Here is a 22,887-nt window from a genome sequence, read left to right on the forward strand (position 1 = left end):
AAATCTTCCTCTCCTCCTCCTTCATCGTCTTCAGTTTTAAAGCAAAACAAAACAGAATTGCTTAGGGCAATGTATCCCCAGCCTTCAATTACATTACAATTTGATATTGTGATATGATCCAAGTAGAAAACATGCGTGTCCATGGGAAGAGGAGGGCTGTAGGGGAAAGAGTACTGTACATACGAATTATAGATTGAGAGCTAGCGAGTCCCTTAATCTTAGAAACCACTAAGTCCAAGAAAGAGACAAAAGAGGATTTTATATTTCCACTTCTGCTGTCAATTGTGTGATTATGGGCAAGTCGCTTTATCTCTTTGGCCCTCAGTTTCCCCATATGAAAACTGAGAGGGCTGAACAAAATGATTTCTTTAAGGTCTCCCAGTACTAACATTCAGTGGCCTGATAGAAAAACTACCTATCATATTGAATTAACTAAGTAAATTGATACTGAGGTAAAAATGGAGACATCACCAAGAAATTCCCTAATGGACAATTATTTTGTATTATAGATAATGAAACTAGCTCATTGTCACTATTACTGCTGTGCCCATATGTTCTTTTCTACACTTAGGAATGAAGTACATTTTTTCTTGGTAAGAAGGAAGGATCTATGTGTGGGAGTGGAGGTAGGCATTTCAATCTGGGAAGGAAAAATGAGTCTAGATCTTTTTTCTTTGCCAGGTAAATATATTTGCTATCAATACCTGTCCCAAGGATGGACTAGAGTCGAGTAGCCTACTTTTAGTTTAAAATGTTAACTGCCTTTAGTTAGCAATTAAGTTATTGTCATGCTTTTCTTTGTTCATTTACCAAGTAATTGGTCTGCTAACACCTTTGCTTATAGTGATAGAAGTTTTGTCTGCTCCTTTTGCCCAGTTCCTAAGCTATGTGCATAACTCTTGTCTTTGTGGTACTAATTTTTTTAATGCTAGCAATTACTTGCAGTTGGAGCTGTAAAAACAGACCTTCCCACGGCAACTGAAAAAATAAATGCAGAAATTTTGAGGTTAAATAATTGTAGTCAGAGTAGAAGGATTATGAAAATCGGGCAGTTTGTGTGGATTTGGCTTTTCTTTTTGTTGAAGGTGTTGGTCAGAGGTATAGGGGTCACCCCAAGGAACTAAACTGTCTGCTGACTTTTGCTTTGAAGCAGAGAAATGCTCCCCCTGAGTGTGTTTGGGAAAGGAAGCCAAGGTTTAATGAAGGAGGGTCATTATTAATGTTTCCATGGTTTGGGCAGTTTAAAGGCCCAGAGTTTAAGAAAGTTTGTTAGTTGTGGGGAGAAGAACCCACAGTTAGTCAGACAAGGTTAAATCTTAGTCTCTCAGACTTCACTTGGGTATGAAAATCGAGTGCCAAGGCCCAGGAAGATTGTGGTGAGTGATCACTTAGGGACTTTTATGTCCTGAGATGTCAGCTGGGGATATTATGCAGGGGTAGAAAGGATGGAAGCCATGTGACCATTTTCAAGGGCCAAGTACCCTAGAGATCTTCTCAATAGAAGCATGAGCCTCATTAGTTTGGATTAAGAAGTTCTAATTTTAAAGGTTATGCCCTTAGACAATGAACATAATAACGAACTTCTTATTCCCCAAAGTATTCTGCTATCCCCACTCCTATGAAGTAAAACTATAAACATTTTTACTTTGCTTTCCTCTATTTGGAAATTAACAAGGAAGGATAAAAGACCTCAGAATTAGGGGTGTGTGCGTGAGTGTGTGTGTGTGCATGCATGTGTGTGTGAGTGCGTGTGTGTGTGTGTGTGTGTGTGTGGTGGTGGAGAGTCTTGACAATATCCTTTTTTTTCAGAAAGGGGAACTTTCATTTTTCATTAGTTATACCTCTCCTATTTAAGACCCATATGAATGTTTTCTCTATTAGTCTTTCCTCAATGAATATCCCTTATAGCAGGGTTGCCGTTTTTTACCATTGTTTAGCATTGTCATCATCATTATTAATATTATTATTCTTTTTCAATGCCTTTCTCCCATGACACTGTCTGTGCTATGCAGTAAGCAAAAAATAGTAATTAAAAGAGAGAGAGAGCCCAGAAAGTTAAGATGTCAGGGCCAGCCCGAGGTGCCACATGAACCAATCCTCACACTATTTTCTTCCCCTGCTCCTTTATTAGGAGGCAGCATGGAGCTATGGAAAAAATGGTGAACTTGGGGAGCTACCCTTGGAGTCACAGGACCTGAATCTGAGCGCTTATTCTTTCTCATACTACCTGTGTGAACTTGGGCAAAATCAGTCAGTTCTTCTGGGCTTCAGTTTCTCCTTCCGTAAAATGAAAGAGTCAGACCCAGTCGTGGAAGCCCCTCCAACTCTAAAGCCAGAATTATCGGATCCTCCCTGTGGTACTCTCCAAGATCAGCCCTTGAATAGAAGAAAATCAGTTGGAAATTCAGTAACTTTAATTGTCTGCCCTTCCTAAGCAATGTAATTGCTCAAGACTGTAGTTTGGCATCTAAAGTCCTCCACACTCTGACTCCCACCTACTTTTCCAGTCTTATCATTTTTCTTTTTTACTTTATTTTTAAAATGTTATTTATATGTTATTTATTACGTAACAAATAATATATTATTTATTTAATTTCTTTATTTGTTATTTTTTTCTCCTTTATTTTCTCTCTGCTCCTAGCAAAATGACCTTCCAGTTGTTCTGTACATGTGACATCTCATCTTTCACCTTGTTCCCATGTACAGGTGGTCCCCAATGCATGGAATGCATTCCTACCTCACCTCAACCTCATACCATATCTAGCTTTCTTCCCAACACAAGTAAGACAGTACTTTCTTTTATAAAGAACTTTCCTTGTTCCCTTAATTATTGTTACTTTCTCCTTCTTGATTTCTACTTGTATTACCCTGTATGTGTTGTAGACCCTGCTTAATCTTCCAGAGAGTAAGCAGTGACCAACTGTTTCAGTTTTGCCTTTTTATTTCTAGTGTACGGAATCTTGCATTCAGGAAGCACTTACTGCCTATTTGTTGTATTGAATTTGAACACTGCTATCAGTAACCAACTGCGAAGGGCAGTTCATAAAAATCAAAGAGCCCCATGTAACTTAATTCTCTTTGTTTCTTTTTCTTCCTTCCTTCCTTCCTTCTTTCTTTCCATCATTTCTGTCTTTCTTTTTAAAGATGGCAGTATGGTTTTCCTTCTTTTGTTTAGAATGAGTAAGGAGATGTATTATTATTTGAAATGCTAATAGAATACCAAATGCAAGAATAATAAACAGCCTTCCTCTGGTTTCTGTATGACCCCCATATTGTCCACATCATTCCATACAAGCTATGAGGAATAGTAACACCTCACACTGTAGTAGTACTACTCATAATAGCACCTCACCTTTTAATGCTTCTCATTGATAGAGGAAAATCTGGAAATATACAAGAGAAGAAAGAAATTAGTATCCGAGCAACTTTGATGAATGGTCAGTTGGAAAACATGATTAATTCAATCAAAATCATTTCCTGAAATGTAATGATAAGGAAAATGACAATAAATATTTCTTCTGTCATCCTGGGGCACACTTTTCCACAAATACACACCATCAATAGGAAGACTGGGCACACTTAGGGAACGTACATGGAAAGTCACTCGTGTAGGGTATACTTATTGACCCAGGAATGATGCATACCACCTTCTAGGGTTGCTAATGTCTTCCAGTGATATTCTCAAATAATTCTTCTAGATACTGCCCCTCTGGATGTACAGTCTCTGCCAGATGGTGTAACAGTGAATGCATAGCCTCTCTTAGAACTCTGTTCCCTATCAGAAGTTGCTTCACTGGATGCTGCTACAGCAGACACTATTCTGTTATCAGGAAGGACCTATTTGGCTCATGTCTGTGGAGTTTCTCTGTGTTTCCAGATTCTAGATTCACTTGGAGCCTCTGGCTAAAATACTATCTCGTAAAAGCTCTTGGAAAAAAAAAGAGTAACCGCACTATGAATCCCCAAAACTCTTTTTCTTTCTTAGCCTTATCCTTTACAGAGTGACCTTTATTCTTCCCTTCAGGTTCTTGGCTAGGGGTCCTTTCATCTCTGAGAGTTGATTCTTTATCCCCCAGGAAAAGACACTTGGAGGTGTCAAGCATGAGTCTTGTCTTTTTTGAAACAACTCCAAGGCTCGTTGGGTATAGGTCTCACTCTGGTTTATAGTGAATGTTCCGTGTACCTCATGATTATCATCTCTATAGGCAAGACTGCACCTGGTTCTCATCCATGTGAAGGATTACTCACTCACTATCTACCAAACACCCTGTGATTTCAGGGTTCCCAGTTTCTCAACTGCATGTGTTTTGCTCTCCCACATAGATGAGTAGGCACGGCACAGAGACAAATCTAAGCCTTGGGGGTAAGGTTGTTTTGTTTTCTTCTCTCTGTCTAGTCATATTCTTGGCATTTCCTGTGTAAATATGGCCATCCAAAGCCCTAAGGTGTTTTGAGCTTAGACTTAAAACTCCCTTAGTTTCTGACCTTCCTTGTGTGGACAGGGGGAGAGTGTGCTTCTAGTTTGAGGTGCTGTTTTCCTGTAACAACTGCCTTTGCTGTACCTGCCTAGTAAATGCCCCCTTCTAAAAGCCAATTAACTTTGTCTAGCTAATTCTTTATATGCCAGAGCAGAACATATGGGGGCTTGTGAATGACAGTACTGGGGGGAAGAAAAGTAACCCAAACACCCAAGATTACCACTGGGATTCTGAAGGGAACAGTAATCTTCTACCTTCTGTTGCCCCAGCATATCAATATTAGTGAGAATTGGGAGCATGTAACTGGACAGAATGTTGTACTTAATGGACTGCATAGGGAGAACAACTAATATTTCATTCATTCAGTTGCTCTAAAGTTTTCTATTTTGTTTTCTCTTTGTCCATACCCCTGAGTACTTGTAGTGAGATATTTAGCTAGCCCCATGCTGAATCCCCCAGGTCAGTGATTAGAAGATGGACACAGGCAGGAAGGAAATTGGTGGTCTGTGGTAAATCCTACAGAAGAGAGACCGATTAACAAGCAGTATGAAGGTCTGGCTGTAGAATATTTTGTTTCATGTGGTCCTGTATTTCTGTTTTTCTGTCATCATAAACCATTTATTTTTCTGGTCCAACATCATATTATTGTCTTTCCTCGATTCTCTATTTTCTTGATCAAGTGAGATTATATTTGAAAAGTGATTAGCACATGGTATAAGTGCTTGATGGGTGCTTTTTCCTTTCTCCTTGATTTTCTTCGAAACAAAGTCAACCTAATACAATAGAAAGAGGAGTCAGGAATTGTAGATCCTAGTTTTCTTAACTACCTGTGTTGTGACCTTGGGCCTCACACTTAAATTTTTAGGGCTACCACTTTCTTACTTCTCAGAAAAGATACTGGGCTAGAATTATATCTATCTGCTCCCCTTAAATATTATTAACTTATGGGATTAGTTTAGGTTCAAGCTACATTTCTGATTACTATTCGTTATTGGGGGAAGCAAGACATCAAGCTTTGTATTTATCCAAGGCTTGACTCCTTTCCTACCAAATACGAGTTTCACAAAAATCACACATATTAAATTAACAATGAAACCCATTTATTCAAGTTGATGACAAAACAGAGAAAGCGTACATAGGAGCCTGTTGTGGCAGATAATACAGAGTGAAGGAATTCTCCCTTTGGGAGTGAGGGGAAGAGAGAGATCTCCAGAGGGGACGTCCCCCAGACTCTCAAAGCTGGAAGCCAGCTTGAAGAAACTCAAGATATTTGAGGAGACTCTTGAAAAAAAGTGAAAAGAATCAGAAAGCCTGGTATTCTCCTTCTCTGGCAACACCTTCCTGCTTCCTAACACAGACTCAGGGCTTTGATTTCACCAGTGAGGAGAAAATCTCATGTGAATGGGCTTTGAGACTCAGGTTACATATCGTTTATCCTAGAGGCAGTAAGGAGCCACTCTAGTTGATTGACTAAGGAAGTCATATAGTTAGATCTGCCCTGAAAGAACATTACTTTCACAGCAGTATGTAGGATAGACTTGGAGTAGTAAAAGACTTGATATGCAAATATTTTTCTGTATATAAGTAGTCAAAATTTTTATCTATTTCACTTCAAAATGTCCTTAATCGCCTTTTATTTCAGGGATATTCTCTACTCTCTACCCCTGCATCTGGGACCAGCATTTATGAATTTTATCAAAACACTCCAATCCCAAACTACATTTTCTGTTGTTCAGTCATTTCAGTTGTGTCTGACTCTGGGATCCCGTTTGGGTTTTTCTTGGCAAAGATACTAGAGCGGTTTTCCATTCCTTCTCCAAAACTATTCATAGGATAATATATTTATAAGTAGAATAGACCTGGTGGGTCATCCAGTCCAGTGCTTCATTTTACAGATAAGGAAATTGGGACCTAGAAAAGTTAAAATCTCACAAGTACTACATAGTAGAGCTGACATTCGAACCCAGAGCTTCCGGCTTAAGATCATATACTCTTCCCATTGCTATTCTATGGCCACATTAACGTAAGAAGCACTTTCTACAGTGTTTTAAGGAGGAGAGTGGTACTCTCTCCCTCTCAGAAAAGGAAGAAATGAATCTGTCCTTGGTCCTCTTCTCAGCAAACTCATTCATTTCTATACCTTCAGCTACCACTGCAGGCAGATCAGTCTTCAATGATCCTGGGGTGAGCTGGAAGCAGCTGGGACAGGCTCCTGGATGATTGTTACATTTTTGTGTGAGTATTTCCACCTCTGAAATCTTCAAATACTAGAAATCAGAACTTGAATTATTGTTTTGTTGGTTTTTGAATCTTAAGAAATTGATGTAGAAAATGTTAAATAGCGCAAATTAAGCTTAAAAGTGTGTCATGAATCCTTTCTTGTCCTTTTCCTCCTCCTTCTCCTCCTTGTTCTTCTTCTCCTCCTTCTCCTCTTCCTCCTTGTTCTTCTTCTCCTCCTTTCTTTTTCTTTTTCTGCTGCTGCTGTTTCTTCTTCTTCTCTTTCTTCTTCTGATCCTCCTCCTCCTCTTTTTCCTCCTCCTTTTTTTCGGGATATCTGAGTGTTAAACATTTTCCAGCACATCCTTACTCAAATTTCTTTTTAAGTCCCTGGAATATCTCTTGAGCTCCACACCTGTTTCTCTGAGTTTTATTTCCTTCTTAGAATTAGACTTAATGTTGCAGGATGAATGAACAAAAGTCTAGGGAAACTAGATAAATAAATTATTAAATGCCTTCTATTTTATTAAATGTCCCAAATTTTATATCCTGATATTCTTCAGTATGGCCATGTAATCAAGGGCACCTGCACTCCTGGAAACCTCGAGAGGCATCACTGTTTCTTTAAGCTCCACAGAATCTTTACCTCCTGAGAGCAGTTGGTCTAGAGAGGAGAGGTTGGTTGGCTTAGATGCATCATCTTTGAATACATACTTGAAAGGAAAGAATAAATGAATGAATGAACAACTTAAAAAACAATTTCCAAATGAATTATGAACCTGTCATGAAGAGTAACAGATGGAAATGTGCGCGGTAATGCATAAGCTAACACCAAAGTAATTTACTCAAGAGAAAATGTTTATGTTGGAGAGGTATACAAGGCCATAAACAACTTTTGTACCACTTGTTAAACCCCAAAGGGAGTGCTACACTGGTCCTCTTAAAATATTTAAAAATAAATAAACAGAAGGCCTTTCTTATGCTCTCACTCTGTTTCTAGCACTGAACTAAACATTATAGATACAAATATAAAAACCAAGATACTCCAAGCCCTCAAGGAGCTTATATTCTAATGAAAGGAAAGAACACTAGTAGAAGAGTGGTAGTCAGGAGAGGCAAGCACTGATCAGCAGAGAAGTGCCCCAGGACAAAAATTGCCTCGTGGTATGATCTCTGGTGTGGACTATTAGACTTTTGTCTGGGAAGCTATGGAAGAGGTGGCCAGAGGAAGGGCATATGGTCCCTTGTTAGTTGAGGGTTTTAGAAATGGATCAACCTAGTCATTGGTCCTCTTCAAGAAAAAAGGACTGATAACAATAGTCTCCTTAGATGACAGTTAAGGAAAACTTGCTGCTCATAAAACAAATTCAACCCCCCCACCCCAACAATGAAATATCTAATGTAATACCTTTTTCTTGTTTTTGTAACAAGGCTATTATTTGTAGGGTTTTGGTGAGCCATTGCTGGAGCTGTCTGTCACATGAGGTTCCTATTGGTGTTTAACTAGTGATATAAAAACTATTTATGGCCCTGTATACCTTTCCAACACAAACATTATCTCTTGAATAAGTCACTTTGGTGTTAGTTGATATATTACCAGGAACAGGTTTCTCCTTTACACTTCCTGTGCCCTGGATTGCTAGGTAGATATACATATCATTTGGCAAAGATTTTTTCAGTTTTTCATTTGCATTCCAAATGGATATACACCCACTTTTTTGTATTTTGCCTTTCAAACATTTAGAATAATATTTTTTGTCATTCAGTTGTTTCTGACTCTTCGTGACTTTATTTGGGATTTTCTTGACAAAAATATGGGAATAGTTTGCCATTTCCTTCTCCAGTGCATTTTACAGTTGAGGAAACAGAGGCAATCAGGTTTAAGTGACTTGCCCAAGGTCACACAGCCAAGTAAGTATGTGAAGCCAGATTTGAACTCAGGAACATGAGTCTTCCTGACTCCAAACCTGGCGCTCTATCCACTGTAACATGTAGCTGCCCTTTAGAATATACCTTTTCACAATTATATGGTCATAGGATCCATATCTTTGGAGCCAATAAGAATTTATTTAGAAGTTAATTAGTTCAACTTCCTTATTTTACATATGAAGAAACTGAGATCCAGAGTGGTTGCCCAAGATCACAAAGGTAAAAAGAAAGAAAAAGAAAGAAAGAAAAATGCTAGAAAGGACAGACTAGGAACTTGAACCCTAACCTTCTGATTCTAAGTTAAGGAATTTTCCCACTAGGTCATATTACCTGCACTTGCACCAATCAGTGGGTAGGTTTAAGGTGGTACCCAGTGCATACCTCCAATTTGCTCCTCCCAAGTAATTTGGGCAAAGGCCAAATCCTTCAATGTTGCTACTCATGAGTATCTAGCACAGGATCTGCATATAGTAGGTACTCATATATTTATTTATTTATTTATTGAATCATATAAATTGGGAAATAGGGGTTGAATACGTGATTTCATTTGTTTAGGGAGCATTTGAATGAGGAAACTCCTAGCGATGCAAGATGCTACTTCCTCTGCAATTTATGGTCTTAGAGAGTGAACTTGAGTACTGTGAGGTTGAGTGACTTACTTACTGAGGGCCACACAGCCAGTTTGTGTTGGAGAGAGGATATGAGTCTAAGAGCGGTGTTAAGGCCAGCTCTCTCTATCCTATTCATTATACCATATTGTCTCTCAATATTTTTAGTCATACAGAAATAAAATGGAACAGGTCAGTTTCCTACTCCCAATTCTTTGAACTTGCCTTTGTATTTCAGTTTCTTAAAAAGGGTCTCTGGGAACTTAGGATTATTCAGAAATACCAATCTCTATTATGTAGAGACAGTGAGACCTCTACTTCTTGCTAGGAGTCTCGTAAACTATTGAGTTTGGTGATCTATCTCTTAAGTTCATGACTTGACACTAGCTATTTCCCATTCATGTAATCTGCTCCCTCTGCACTCCCACCTGGTGGAGACCCATATTTCCTTCAGATTTTAGCTCAAGGACCACCTTCTTCATGAAGACTTTCTTGATTCAGCTACTAATGCCCTCCCAAATTACCATATTGTATTATATGCATATTTGTATATATTTGTGTTTGTGTGTATGTATATATGTATGTGTATACACATACATTTTTAAAAATTGTTTCCCACAATAGAATGAGAATACTTTGAGGACAGGAACTGTTTCATTTTTGTCTTTGTATTCTCAGTGCCCAGCACAGTGCCTGGCACATGGTAACTTCTAGCCAAATAGCAATTTTTTGATTTATTAAAAAAATGTATTGTTCTTAAGGGTATATTTAGGAGACCTCATAAATGATGACTGTAGATTTTGGACAATTTAGGCACATCCCAGATGTGTTATTGATATATTTTTATATGTTTTCTATCTTTCGACACTAGGTCTAAAGCACCATCTAGTCTGCATACTCATTTGTTTTGTTTTACTTTGAGAGGTATGGAATGTGGCCTGATTGACAGTGTTTAAAGATTGTTTAAAACAATCAGTAAAAAAATCCATCTCATAGCCATGACAGACAAGAAAGACCATGTAGAATAAGATAGACAGATGTCAAGTAATTATTCAAGCTCACCTCAAAAATTAGTAAAGTTGCTTAAATAAATGTGATTTTTGTTGAAAATTTCTATGAAAAAACAAAAAGGCTATTTCGAGTAACAAAACTTCAGGCTTGGAATCAGGGAGACCTGTGTTCAAATACCACCTTGGACACTTGTTGACTGTGTTATCCTGGGTAATTCAGATAACCTCTCTAGACCTTAATTTCCTCATTTGCAAAATGAGGGGGTCTGAACTCAATAGCTTCTAACGTCCCTGCCAGCTCTAAATCCATGACCCTGTCATATTTCTGTTAAATAGTCGTAGTATGTTACGGTGATATTTATACTACTTCTCATAAGTATATTAATTTTTTATTATTATTTTTTCTTATGTGAATTTGTGAACCAGTCTGTACAGGTACTCTTTGTAAGTATGGAGATAACTGCCTTTCCAGCCTATCTATATGATTTGATTTTCATCCTTGATCATCAGTATAACTTTCCATAGAGGACCCACTGAATGTCTTCTTCTACTTTTAATAACTTGAGGACCAGTCCAGTAATCACTCCGTCCATCTACTGTCTCATTCTCTGTATTACTGACCTATTTCTTTTTTTCCTTTTTCATTCATTTCCATCTATATATTTATCTCTCTATCTGCTATCTATCTCTCTAATCTACAGTCTCTATTATCTATCTTTTTATCTATGGTCTCTATTGTCTCTGTCTCCCATCTTTATTGGCTCTATAATCTATCTGTACTTCTAAATACATTTCCTACATGCAAGTCATTAGCAGTAATGGTATACCTTCCAAACATCAAGTCATCCTTGTCCTTTCAAGCACCTGTAATGTAGAATGTCAGTGATATCTCCCTGAAAATGTTATCTAACCTTCAGCTTTAAAGTTATATTACATTTGAGCCAATTTCTTTCTCCAGGTGATCAAAGAGGAGAATTTGACATACAAATTTTTATTGTTCTGTATCAAGACCATGACAATTTACTTTAACTGTATTTGAACACTTTAATTCAAACAGTGACTGAATTCAATGACTTGGGCTGTTTAATTGGATGCTGAATTATGCAAAGTAGTCTCTAACTTTTAATACATATTGAAGATGCATAAATGATGACTAAAGATAAAAGTGAATAAAATCTAAAATCAAAATCTTCACCAGAAGCCTCATGATACCATGTTCTCAATGGCTAGGTAATGACAAATCTGGAAAGAAGTGGAGGACTGGTAACCAACCACTTCTTTGTGATTTTTGTCCAACCTTGAAAATTCGGTGGTCTTCCTGGATTTAGATTCAAAGTGCTATTTTTTTTTTAAACTAACTCTTGGGTCACAAGGTACCTAAGCTAGACAGATTAGGGACTAAGTTATGAAAGACTTGATAACTGTCAGAGAAAGGAGTACCTATAGCTTGAAAATGACCAACCCTTAAATTATTGACATATTTTAACTATTTTGAAGTGTTCTTTTAGAAGAAAACACAAGGCTTCTCACAGAAACTCAGAATTTGTCCATTACCTTCCTATATGTTGCTTTATGGATCAGAGACTTAGATCTAGAAAAAGACCTTCGAGTTTATCAAACTCAACCTCTTCATTTCACAGAAGAGATAATGGAGGTGTTATGATTAGTTGAGCATTATCTGTCACCCTTTTATTGTCACCGTATTATTTAAAAAGTCAGATTCCTTACATCTCATTTTCTTTATTTCCAGTTTTTTAATTTCTGGTTATTTCAGTGACAGACAATGGTGATTTTAGCTATAGGCTTTTAGAGAAAGTTCTAAAGTTAATTTTATATTATTAGAAAGAAGCAGGTGGGAGGTCGGGTGGGATATAAGTTTTTCGTTCCTCAGATCTTTAATGTCCAGAAGAAAAGTTCCTATTCTAGCTAGTCTTTGTCATGCATTATGCATTATTAAATATATAAATGACCATGCTTTGGCAGAGGCAATGCTGGAGCACCAGAGTTTTCTTTCTTCAGGTTATTTATAGCCTTAGAATCTGTCACCAGATACTTAAACAAATCAAAACAAAACAAAAGTGTTTTCTTGATGTTTTTGTGCATTGCTCTTTCTTCACAATGACCACACCCAATAGCCCTCCAAAAGAATCTGTCCTTGTAATGAAAAAATAGAGTTAAGCAAAGCAAACTAACATAATATCCATGTCTGACAAACCAGTCCACACCTATTGTCTATCATCTCTCTGCTAGAAGGAGGAGGTACGTTTCAACATCAGTCCTCTGAAGTTTGAATTATTCATTATCTTCCAAGAGGTCATTTGGTATTGTGGAAAGAAAACTAGACTTGGAGTCAAGAAGACCGGAATTAAATTCCACTAAGGACAATTACTAACTGTGTGACCTTGATCAAGTCCCTTAACCTTTCTGGGTCTCAGTTTCCTCATCTGTAAAATGAAAGTATAGGGGGAGGACATGATGACTTCTAAAGTCCCTTTTAGTTTTAAACCTGTGACTATGTCTATGGTTAGGTAGGTAGATAGGTGGAGGATTAGAGGAAAGTAATTTTACTTTCCTTTGGTTCAGGGTTTAACAAAATGTCAACTAGTAGTATAATTATTGCACATACGTAAACTATATCAAGTTGCTTACTGTCTTGTGGGGAATAAGGGGAGGTGATGAAGGGAGGGAGAAAATTTGGAACTCAAAATTTTTTTTAAAAAAGAATGTTAAAAATTGCCTTTACATGTAATTGGAAAAAATGCTATTTAAAACAATCGCAGTAGTATAGCTGGAACTAAAACCAATCTAAATCACCACTCTTGCATCCCTTTAGTATTTTCCTGCTCTTTCTAATGTCATACTTCATCTGGAACTTTTACTTCATGGCAGTGAATTTCATAAGGAAGATGTTCAGAAGGATCCCCTGACCTCTGGGGAAATGGATTGAAATAATACCCCCCCAGAACTTTGCTCAAGTGCCCCCTTCTATAGGAAGTCTTCGCTAATTCCCCTTCCCCATCCCCAAACTATTTTGTATTTGTTTATGTATGTACTCATATTCCATATTGTCTCCCATGATAGAATGAACATTGCTGGTAGGTCAAGACTATTTCATGGTTTTATCTCATTATTCCTAGTGCCAAGAACAGTGCCTGGTACATAGTATGTGTCCAATGAACGTTTCTTGGTCAATTGTTTGGTAATCTTCCTCTTTGTTAAATTTGACTTGTGATTGTGTGTATGTGTGTGCGTGTGTATTTCTAAATTTATCATATTTTTCCAGTGATTGTTATCCAATAAATCAAGGTCAGTTTTGAGGGCTGAAATTATGAAAGGTAGTATCAAACATAGTTAAAAAAAAAAAGGCTGGGGGAGAATGAAGTAAAATGAATCCGAAGATGTGGGGAAGGGAGTAATATTTGCTGGTGGCTTTTTCAGGAAAACAGAGTTTAAAACGGGTATAGTTGCCATAAAAATTTGGAGGGTGTGAGGGCCCTTACACTTGTGTTCATAGAGGCACATTTGTAATCCTGGACCTTAGTCTGAATGTAGGATGCTGGAAAAGCAACTCTTGGAGAAGATTAAATAGTGCAACTAAAGGAAATGCCTTATACACTAGGTTGAAAGTGACTAGAGCTTCATGGTTGTGATTTATGATGCCTCTGTGGTCCCTAAGATGATTTATAAAAGCTTATTTATCTTTTCTATTTGGTCATCTGTGCTCCCTCACATCTGAAGATAGTTTTCTTCAGAATCTTTCACTTTCTAAGACTTTAGGACAAGCGCAGCCAGCTACTTTTCTCCTTTTTAAAATTCTTGGTCTGAAAAACACTAAGACTGTGACTTGCTAATAAAAACTACCATGATGATGCCTGTTTGCCATACAATAACCATTTTCTCAAGATTTCAAAACTTTTTTTGTATCTTATCTCACCAGCATCATTTAACGTAAGGAGTTATGGACTGGAGGGTATAGAGATCTCAGTTCTATTTCTCCTGTGACCACTGAATAGGGCTGTGATTTTAGACAAATAATTTTCTTCAGCAGAGTCTCAGTTTTCTCATCTGTGAAAAGAAAGCGTTGAAATAAATCACTTCTAATGTCCTTTCCAATTATAATTTCTATAGTAAGAGAAGCAGAATCCCTTTATTATGAGTAGGGGATTGGGGACAAGAAAACTCAACCAAATTGTACCCAAGGGTCTTTCACCTCCTCTGCCTTCTAGTTTCTGTGTGGGTGGTATTTTTTTCCTACTCCATCTAGGTGACTCAGTGGATAGAATTCTGGGTCTGGAGTCAGAAAGACTCATTTTTCTGAATTCATATCTGACCTCAGATACTTACTAGCTGTGTGACCTTGGGCAAGTCACAACTCTGTTTTCCACAGTTTCCTCATCTGTAAAATGATCTGGGGAAGGAAATGACAAATTGTTCCAGTATCTTTGCAAAGAAGACTCCATATGGGATCATGAGGAGTCAGAAATGAAGGAAAAGTAGCCAATACCTCCTCTCCTTTTTCTGAGTAACATCCTCCATACTCAATTGATAGTACCAGCAATGAGATATAAGTGAAGATGCTTGTTTGTGGCATCTTCTTTTAATTTTTCTCAAGGTGATACGATTTTCTTAAAATCTTACTTTGGACAAAGCATACATTCTTCAGATGTTCCAGTCTGCATTACCACACCATCACTAGTCACCTATCCATAATACGTTTTCATTCTAGATTCTTTACCAGCCTTTCCCCACAAGGACTATATATCAAGGTTACTCTTCCTTTACAGAGAAACCAAATTGCTTAATTAGGTGTTATGTATTGGGGAGTTCTTGTGCACACACTTAGATGACTTGCAGGTCCTGAGAAGCTCATAAAATTGTAGGATATGACACCAAAAAGTTTTTCCTATATGAAAGTTTGAGAGAGCTAAGTATGAAGGCTATTTTATGGTTTTGATTTACTGTCCTTTCAATTACATTATACAAAATTCAGCAGAATTTTCCACCATCATTAGGGGAATCAATGCTTTTCCTGCAGTAAATCACAAATACCATGAACAACATGAGATCTGTAATTGACAGGTAACTACTGATAAATAGTGTTCATTATTTTTCTAGTAGGACAAACTGGAAAGTCAGTGCCCATCATATTTACTTGGAAAATACGTTCTTAACATTACAAAATATACCTAACCTCCAGATGTTAGAACCAAAATTACGGAGCCTTTCTGTTTCTGAAAGGCTGAAGTGCATAGGTATGGGTTTATGGCCTTAAGGAACACAAACTTGAGGTCTCATTCCTCTAAATTTGGTAAATTGGGAGCTTCATGAAGCAGAGTGAGCTTAACAGCTTTCTATTCCCTGTCACAGAAGAAATGCACTCATCCTGATGAGGAGGTATTGCTGTGATACTGACGACTACAGTGGAGTGACGAAGCACCAGTGCTAACCTTGTTTGCCCAAACAAATTGGTCCCTAAACATGACAGTGAGCTTGGAAAAGAAACATGTCAAACCATTTAAAAAATACAACTATGGCAGAACTGAAACTGGAAAACAAGGTTCATAATGTTCTGATTCAGGGAAACTGGAGGATGATTCAGAGATATTATGATCAACTCTAGTCCAAAAAATAAAATCACCTAAGGAGTACATACGTCATTCTTGGCAGGCAAAGAACAATATCTATCAAAAACCCCATCTACTCATATTTCATTATTTAATGCTCTTTTCTTTCTTTCATTTTTGGGATAAAAATTGGGACTGCAAAAATCAAAGTTCATTCTGTACAGTAGTTGTAGGTGGTGACAAGATTTTCCTGGAAACAAACAGGTACTTAAATGATCTGCATTTTCCCAACATGTACTGTTGAATCCTGTAAATGGTATCCTTCAGAAATCCTTCTCTCTGTCTTTCTGGGTCATTTTTGCTCTTGCATTCTTCTCCTCAGCCATTCCAATTATTTCTTTTTCTTATCCTATTCACTCCTAAGAAGTGTATATTTGCTTAAAAAATTATTCAGGGGTCATAAGGAAGTTGTTATCTTTAGCATGAAATTGTTGTTTAATGTACTATCTTTATCTGGTAGATTTAGGTGTTTTCTACTCTTGGGGTTAGAGACTCAGGACTAGGAAAAGCATCTGCAGATGACCTGGACAGAATGAAGAGGATCCAATATCTTTCCCTCATTCCATTCTCCGTGACCATTTCCCCACCTCCACCTTAAATTAATGTCCCTGGCTTATCTTTTTCCTTCACCCCGAAGGAGAAAATGCACTGGCATTGCTTTAAAATACTGTAAGATCAGGTGTTTTTAGTTAAATGATAATTTGTACAACAATAAATGACTAAAACATACCTTTTGCACTGATGTGCTGAATTTTATTCATGTAGAGTTAAGTGGAGAAAGAAACTAGCATTAATAAAATACCTGCTGTTCTAAGGGCACTATGCTAAAGGCTTTACAGATGTCTCATTTGATCCTCCCAACAACTCTGTGACGTAGGTACTACTACAATCCCTATTTTACAGTTGAGGAAATTGAGGCAGAGGTTAAATGATTTGCCCAAGATCACGCAAGCTAGTAAGTGTCTGAGGCTAGATTTGAACTCATTTCTTCCTGGCCCAGTGTTTATCCTTAAACCACCAGTTAACCATCAGAATAGGCTCAGATAGAAAGAAAGATGAATGTATATACATGGGTATATATGTATTTATGTATATGTGTTTATATGTATATAAACATATACATGCATACATATTTTGCTAGGAGATGGAAACCCTCTCTCAATCCATTCTCATCTCAATGCATTTATTTTTGATTAAATGCCTGCTCTATGTAGAATACTTCTAAAGGAGATATAATTTGGCCAGGACGCAACCCCTGCTCTCAAAAAGTTTCATTATGTTTCTTTGTTGTTTCACACCCACATTCAATAAATGTAGTTGATATGTGGTTCACTATTAACACTGGATTGGGATGAGTCTATGATGGTGAGACCTGGTCTAGACTTCAAAGACTATTTCTGCTCTTCTGGTAGGGTAGGCCATATTTACTCTGGTTGGGAAGTCACAGATCTATCTCTGCTTGCTGAATATTGCGCTTTAAAGCCCTCTATAAATGTTAGCTATTACTATTTTTTTTCTTTTTCTTCCCAGGAGCTATTGAGGCCAAGTGTGACTGCCAGGAAGGAGTGGGGAACAGCCAAAGAGGCTGAGCATGTCAGACTTCTCTCCCAGCCTGCCACACACACTTAAAACCTAAAGGGAATAAGCAGGGATCAGTGTGAGGAAGGGAGCCAGCCAGGTGAGCAACCACATCTGTCTGAAGTCTAAAGGCAACAGGAAAGGATCCCTGGCATTTAGATTCATTTGGCAAGATTGAGACATGACCTGAGCTTACACTAAATTACCTCACAATGAATTATTTTTACCTTGCACTTTAAATGTCAGGATGACTCCACTGAGCTTTTTGGCTAGGGAAAGAGAGAACACATCAAAGGCTGGTAATTAGTCTGCAGGTGTGGCTGATGGGATTGCCAGTCATTTGTCTCCTTTTAGGAAAGGGTTAATTTCTGGCTTTTTCTCAAACTGGCTTCTGTTGATTTGGGGGAAGAACAGGAACTTTTCCATGAAGTTATATGTTTTCATGGGTGTGTGTGCGTGTGTGTGTGTGTGTGTGTGTGTGTGTGTGTGTGTCCTTACATGCAGCCACGGCTAGTATTTCACTGATGTATTCACTGGAGAGGGAGGAGGGAGTCTCACTATACTAGTCATTGGGGTTCATACTATGGCGCCACAGTGCAAATGAACTCCTTCATCATGTGTACTTTTGCTACTTAAGTAAGTAAATTCCCTTGGATAGGCTCCATGGCTGCCTTGACTTATAATGAATTCTGATCGGTCCTCAAGTAGTACTAAAGCAAGGTTCCAGTGTGATATAAGATTTAGCCTTTGCTCCCTTCCTTACCCAGATTTTTCAGTTACATTTTATCACTAAGTGGAGCAGGAATAATTATGATAATTGCAACATGAAAGGGTTTTCAAGTCTGAATGGCATTTTAGAAATCTTGGCTTGACTACTACTCCATAAGCAACATAGATTATATAAGAGATCCTATTTATTCAAAATAGCATTAAATGCAGTCTGCAATATCTTCAAAGACTACTTTCTGAATGAAATGGGGTGAAAGGAAAAGAATTAGTTAAATGTAGAATGCACATCAATTGCCTGTCTTCTAGTCCTTTTCCCAACGTGTTTAGAAGCCTTTCTTGTGTCTTTAGAATCAATCGGAACCCCAAGATGTCACAGAGGTATTTTGCTGCTTGATCATAAGCTGTTTAAAATTTGGAAGTTTCTAATTTTTGGAGCAATGTGTCAAAAAAAATTAAGGTAGGTTAGGTAAAAGTATAGGGGGATCTATTCTTGAATTATCATGGTGCCTGTGTCTTGAAGACTTATGTCTCCATATCAACCCAAATGCTTAATTTTTGTTGTGGTTCCAAGAAACACAGGTGATAGAGATTGAAAGAAGGGGCCAGTGATAAATACCTGGCTCCAGCTTGCTAGCTGATGTTTGCCAATCTGTTGGGGAGACAGGATGAGGAAAAATGGCAAAATGCAAAAATGATACCATCAGGTTGGGTTGAAAAAAATTCATATGTATATCAAAAAAAAAAAAAAAGGAAGGAAATGACAGAGGTAAGCTAATGTAGATGTGAACCAGAATGAAGCAAAAGCACTGTTCTCTTGAACCATGTTACCAAAGAACCTCATACATGGGAGATCAGACATGTTCCTAGATGCAGGAGGGAATCTCCAGAAGCATTAAAATAAGATTTCCCAAGCTCTTGCATGGGATTATGCTTTATTTTTAATGGTTTAATAGTTCTCATTATTCATTGCAGAGTTTCTTTCCTTCTCTGTGTCAGAATTGTAAAGCTAGTGGACGTGTTGATTCATGCCAACCCCTGCATCACTGTAGCAAAATACTTATCTTGGTTACCACTTTTACTTCTTCTCCTATCCCTTTCTTTTCTTCTAACTCTCTTGCAGGCACATGTAGGTTTACCCTTCCCCAGTTTTTCCTTTTTTTCCTAACTCTCCCTGTCCCCTCTTTCCTCTCCTCCATCCCTTTCTTTCTACCCCACTCAGCAATTATTTTTTTCCTCCCTCGCTGGCTAGAGAACACGTCAGGTGACCATGTTGGCACAATTTTGCCTTTTTTTTGAGCAGTGTTACTCAGGGATTTCTACTTACTATGCCTCAGGCACTTACTCTCTTTAGTACCATTCCTCTCAGAGGAACAGGGAATGATCTTTGCAGCAAAGGAAGGTGAAGTTGTAGCCACGTTATTGTTATAACGTATCCAACTGCACAGAACAGATTGGGCTGAGATTGGAACAGCTGGGGCTGGCACAGTGAATCTTGACTCTTCTCAGAAGAGTTCTGGCACTGCCAAATCATCACACTTGAAGGGGAAAGACAGAGTAGGAAGGTTAAGGGAAGAGTGGCTCCTCCTGTAGGCATTTTGGTTTCTGTTATTTCCCTTTGCAAAACTGTCAATAGTTTGTATAGCTGGCAAATGGTGGGCCTGTTTTACTCGAGATCTTTCTGTGTCTCATTCTGTCTCTTTCTGCTTCTGTCTCACTTTCTGTCTCACTGTCTTTAGTTCTCTCTCTGTCTGTCTTTGTCCCTCACTTTTCATTCTATCCCACTCACTCACTCTGTCTCTCCTTCTCCCTCTGTCTCTCAGCTTTCTATCCTTGTCTCTCACTCACTTTGTCTCTTTCCCCATGTCTTTTTTGTACTGTCTCTTTATCCCTGTATCTCTGTCTGCCTCTCTCTTAATCACTAATTCTCTGTCTCTTCTTCTGTCTCTCATTTTCACTGTCTTACTCACTCTGTCTCTTTCCCCACATCTCTTATGCACTCTCTGTCTCCTTATCTCTGTGTGTGTCTCTGTGTCTCCCTCTCTGTCACTCACCCTCTCTCGCTCATATTTTGCCTATTACAGATAGTGTTGTTTTTCATCTGCTGTGTTAGATATTGCTCAGTTGAAGGGTCTAAAAGTGCAGAATGAGATGATTTTTAATGTCATCACATGGGGTTGTTTGACTGGCATCATCTTCTGATGCCTCGTGGCAGCATGGAGGTGAGCCTGGGTTCAGGAGAGCTATGCCAGTGGAGCTCGAGTTCTGGCAGGCCCTGATAATCTGGAGGGCCTTTTACTGCCCTCCTACTGACAGGATGCATTCAGAGTGCTTTGTTACTAGGGAGGCCACCAGGTGAAGAGTTGTTCAGCCAAAGGTACTCGACACCATCCACTGAGGTATAGAAGGCCTGTAACATGCAACAGGGCAGGGCATGTCTACAGTAAGGAAGTCACAGATTTGCAAAGCATTGAAATGCTTTTTTGAATAAGACCAAAATTATTTATTTCTTTGAGATTTTTTTCAAATGTGGGTGACACTAATCAGAGTTTTAGAAGAGTTGCTAGAATTTTAGGGCTACAGAAAAGCTTTCATATGGATACCATTGATATGAACACATAGCATCTTTGAATTTGAATCATGGATTTAGAGCTGGGAGGGACCTGAGAGGCCATTGAATACAAGCCCCTCATTTTACGTATGAGGAAACTGAGGCTCAGAGGAGTTAAGTGCATGGCTGAAGGACTCAGAGGTACTGACAGAGGTGGGATTTTAACCCACGTCTTTTGATTCCAAAATCAATGTTCTTTGGACTTTTCATACAATTAGGTTGCGATAATAACCTTAAGTCAAATAGCAATTTAAAGGCTTTGAATCATTTTTCTTATAACAACCCTGTGTGGTGGGTAATTGATATATCCCTAGCTTTTGTCCTTTTCAGATGATTCATAGTGAATGCATAAGAGAGAAATAAGAAAATTGGTGTGTGAGGTCTGAGTTGGGACAAGTTCAATACCAATGGGACAAAGGAGAAATCTGAGTTGAGCATTGAAGGATAGGTAAGAATTCAGCAAAAATGATGAACGCATTCTAAGCAACAGGGAACAAAATGAACCAAAACACATAGAGAGGTAAATGTGGTGGCAGGGGTGGTGAGAAGTTCTAGTTGACTGGAACATGGAACCCAAAAAGGGGAATAGTATGAGAAGAGTTTAGAAAAGTAGGGCAGAACCAGATTTTGTAGGGTCTTGAATGGCAAACTCATGAGGTTTTACTTTACTTAACTGTGAATAAGGGAGTCCTTGAAAGTTTTTTATGCACGAGATGAATGACCAGTTTTAAATGTAAAGAACATAATCTTAAGAGGGTTATGAAGGAAAGTTTGGGGAGTAGAAGATGAGAAGTTGTTATTTAATGCCCCAGTAGGATGTATTCAAAATCAAAATGGGATTAAACCTGTGGAGTAGGATGAATTAGAATACTTTGGTGTCTTCTATTTCTGCACCATTTTGTTTACAATCTAGGTAGTGTTGTTTTTTTTTTTTTTAATTTTTCCCTTGAATGATGTTAAATTTAGTTTTCATTGAGCTTGCAATTCTGTCTTGACTATGACAGCCTATCAATAATTTGTGTATGAAGATTCACTGAGATTTCAAAGGACATTATTTCCATATCAAGATACTCAAGTGGCATCTTTCCGCCTCCTCGTGCCCAACCTCTGACTTTTATCCAAAGACTGCCAGCTTGCATTTGGCTGCCTTTCCAAATCAGGTTGCTTCTTAGATTTTGCAGATGGAATTATGAAGTATAGCTCTTTCCATATATTTTCATTTACTCTACTTGTGGTTAAACATAAGATTTGTTTGCTTTAGGAGTAGGAGTTAACTAAATCCCATAATGTTATTTTGTTGTGCCAAAGGATAATCATTTTTTAAAAAGTGAGGTTGGATGTCATGTACAATGTAGCTCACTTTTCTCAGGATAATTTTAATTTGTTAACTAGGAAATTGTTACTGGGAAACTGTTTTATTTGTGTCCTTAAATTCTTCCTCTTAGAAGGTGGAAAAGACTGCTCAAAATGTTATGGAATGAAGACATTTGGGGGATGAGGGAATAAGGTAAGAAGTGGTTTTTAATGTTGATTATAGGGCAGAAAATCGAACTAGATGTTTGTATGTGACCAATTATGTCTTTAAACATTACAATCTTGTATTAAATCCATCTGGGATGAATGAATGTCACCATTGGGGAGGAAGACTTTTGAATAGAAGAAATAAAATATAAACCAGAGATATTTTTAGAAACTGAGTTTCTTTTGCTTCATATTTTGAAGCATAAATCCTTGGCTAATGCTGGCTTTTACCTGCTGTATATAGCTGTGGTATGATTTAAGGGGTGCCAGGAGGGGATCCATTTTACTAAAAACTCTTTTTCCACTGTTTTGTGACTTAACTATTAAGGAATTATTACTTTGAATTTCATGCTTTGCCTTCAGAAGTAAAATATTAAGTACAAATATTCCTGGGAGAGAGAACACATATATGTGCCAGGATAAAATACTTTATGAGACTGTTTTTATTCTAGAACAGAGCATTGGAAAAATGATGAAAAAGTTGTATTTAAATGGGGGCTTCATGGATACTTCTAGAGTTGAACTTCAGCTTAAATAAGTTAGAAGGTAGATTCCAGTTGACGCCATAGTAGAGTAGAGAAGGGA

The 22,887-nt window shown here is 37.9% G+C and overlaps 1 long non-coding RNA gene across 26 annotated transcripts in view; it reads left to right on the forward strand.

The window, feature by feature from the left end:
• LOC140500898 (uncharacterized) overlaps nt 1-22,887 on the forward strand; it is a 520,520-nt gene that overhangs the window by 411,044 nt on the left and 86,589 nt on the right. For 18 of the 26 annotated variants that reach the window (XR_011965958.1, XR_011965946.1, XR_011965955.1 and 15 more), the window contains 2 exons: nt 6,625-6,713; nt 17,397-22,288. The exons of 1 other annotated variant lie outside the window; for it this stretch is intronic. This is a non-coding gene — a long non-coding RNA (uncharacterized lncRNA). The remainder of the gene's footprint in view (nt 1-6,624; nt 6,714-17,396; nt 22,289-22,887) is intronic. 7 more of the 26 variants (XR_011965952.1, XR_011965953.1, XR_011965945.1 and 4 more) reach the window with 6 other exon arrangements.

Source organism: Notamacropus eugenii, chromosome 4 (genome assembly GCF_028372415.1).
Source record: "Notamacropus eugenii isolate mMacEug1 chromosome 4, mMacEug1.pri_v2, whole genome shotgun sequence".
Lineage (NCBI taxonomy): Eukaryota > Metazoa > Chordata > Mammalia > Diprotodontia > Macropodidae > Notamacropus > Notamacropus eugenii.